Consider the following 2,418-nt stretch of genomic DNA (forward strand, 5'->3'; position numbering starts at 1 on the left):
AATGTCAGTTGATCCAGATCACTTAGTTCATTGATGAACAAGGGAGGTTCAACTTCCCAAGTATTAATGCCAAATAATTTGGCATTCAGCTTCATGATTGCACCAAGAAACTTGGCAGTTTGCTCTTCAGTAACATCCTCATTCTCTTCAGAAGAGGAATACTCATCAGAGCTCATGAAGGGCATAAGGAGGTTCAATGGAATCTCTATGGTCTCTAGATGAGCCTCAGAGTCCTTTGGTTCCTCAGAGGGAAGCTCCTTATTGATCACTGGACGTCCCAGGAGGTCTTCCTCCTTGGGATTCAGGTCCTCTCCTCTCCTCACAGGTTCGGCCATGGCGCTTATGTCAATGGCCTTGCACTCTCCTTTTGGATTCTCTTCTGTATTGCTTGGGAGAGTACTAGGAGGGATTTCAGTGATCCTTTTACTCAGCTGGCCCACTTGTGCTTCCAGATTTCTAATGGAAGACCTTGTTTCATTCATGAAACTTACAGTGGCCTTAGATAGATCAGAGACTAGATTTGCTAAATTAGAAGCATTTTGTTCAGAGTTCTCTGTCTGTTGCTGAGTTGATGATGGAAAAGGCTTGCTGTTGCTAAACCTGTTTCTTCCACCATTATTAAAGCCTTGTTGGGGCTTTTGATCCTTCCATGAGAAATTTGGATGATTTCTCCATGTTGAGTTATAGGTGTTTCCATAAGGTTCACCTAAATAATTTACCTCTGCTATTGCAGGGTTCTCAGGATCATAGGTTTCTTCTTCAGAAGATGCCTCTTGAGTACTGTTGGATGCAGCTTGCATTCCATGCAGACTCTGAGAGATCATATTGACTTGCTGAGTCAATATTTTGTTCTGAGCCAATATGGCATTCAGAGTATCAACTTCAAGATCTCCCTTCTTCATAGGCGTCCCATTACTCACAGGATTCCTTTCAGAAGTGTACATGAACTGGTTATTAGCAACCATGTCAATGAGTTCTTGAGCTTCTGCAGTCGTTTTCTTTAGGTGAATGGATCCACCTGCAGAAGTGTCCAGTGACATCTTTGATAGCTCAGATAAACCATCATAGAATATATCCAGGATGGTCCATTCTGAAAGCATGTCAGAAGGACACTTTTTGGTCAACTGTTTGTATCTTTCCCAAGCTTCATAGAGGGATTCACCTTCTTTCTGCCTGAAAGTTTGAACATCAGCTCTAAGCTTGCTCAGCTTTTGAGGAGGAGAGTACTTGGCTAAGAAAGCCGTGACCAGCTTATCCCAAGAGTTCAGGCTGTCTTTAGGTTGAGAATCCAACCATAATCTAGCTCTGTCTCTTACAGCAAAAGGGAAAAGCATGAGCCTGTAGACTTCAGGATCTACTCCATTAGTCTTAACATTATCACATATCTGCAAGAATTCAGTTAAGAACTGAAAAGGATCTTCAGATGGAAGTCCATGAAACTTGCAGTTCTGCTGCATCAGAGAAACTAACTGAGGTTTCAGCTCAAAGTTGTTTGCTCCAATGGCAGGAATGGAGATGCTTCTTCCATGTAAATTGAAATTAGGTGCAGTAAAGTCACCAAGCATCTTCCTTACATTATTATTATTTTCGGCTGCCATCTCCTTTTCCTGTTCGAAAATTTCTGAAAGGTTATCTCTGGATTGTTGTATTTTAGCTTCTCTTAATTTTCTCTTCAGAGTCCTTTCAGGTTCTGGATCTGCTTCCACAAGAGTGTTCTTATCCTTGCTCCTGTTCATATGACAAAGAAGAAGGCACAGAAAAATAATAATAATAATAATAGAGATCCTTTATACCACAGTATAGGGATCCTTGTGTGAGTAGAAGAAGAGGGGGAGACAAAGAATGTAATATAATGGAAGAAACACAACTGTGAGGAGGCTAGATATGTGAGATGAGATGTTAGGATATGAATGAATAAATAGAATAAGATGGGGGAGGGAAAATTTTCGAAAATTATTTTAAAAAAGAGTTAGTGATTTTTGAAAATAGTTTTTGAAAAATGTTTAGTATTTTTTTTTTCGAAAATTTTTGAAATAAAAAATAAAAATAAAAATAATTAGTTAATTAAAAAGAAATTTTTGAAAAAGAGGGAAGATATTTTCGAAAACTAGAGAGAGAGAGTTAGTTAGGTAGTTTTGAAAAAGTTAAAAAACAAACAAAAAGTTAGTTAGTTAGTTGAAACAAATTTTGAAAAGAGAAGAAGTTAGGAAGTTAGCAAAGATATTTTGAAAAGATATTTTTGAAAAAGATAAGAAGATATTTTAGAAACTAATTTGAAAAAAGATTTGATTTTTAAAATCTCAATTAATGACTTGATTCATAAGAGATCACAAGATATGATTCTAGAACTTAAAGTTTGAATCTTTCTTAACAAGTAAGTAACAAACTTCAAATTTTTTAATCAAAAAATTAATTGAT

The 2,418-nt window shown here is 36.8% G+C and overlaps 1 non-coding gene across 1 annotated transcript; it reads left to right on the top strand.

The window, feature by feature from the left end:
• The first annotated feature begins 1,094 nt into the window (after positions 1-1,094).
• Positions 1,095-1,202, top strand: LOC112761121 (small nucleolar RNA R71). Its single transcript, XR_003181531.1, has one exon. It is a non-coding gene; the product is annotated as a small nucleolar RNA R71 (small nucleolar RNA).
• Positions 1,203-2,418: the final 1,216 nt, after the last annotated feature.

Source organism: Arachis hypogaea, chromosome 16, assembly GCF_003086295.3.
Source record: "Arachis hypogaea cultivar Tifrunner chromosome 16, arahy.Tifrunner.gnm2.J5K5, whole genome shotgun sequence".
NCBI lineage: Eukaryota > Viridiplantae > Streptophyta > Magnoliopsida > Fabales > Fabaceae > Arachis > Arachis hypogaea.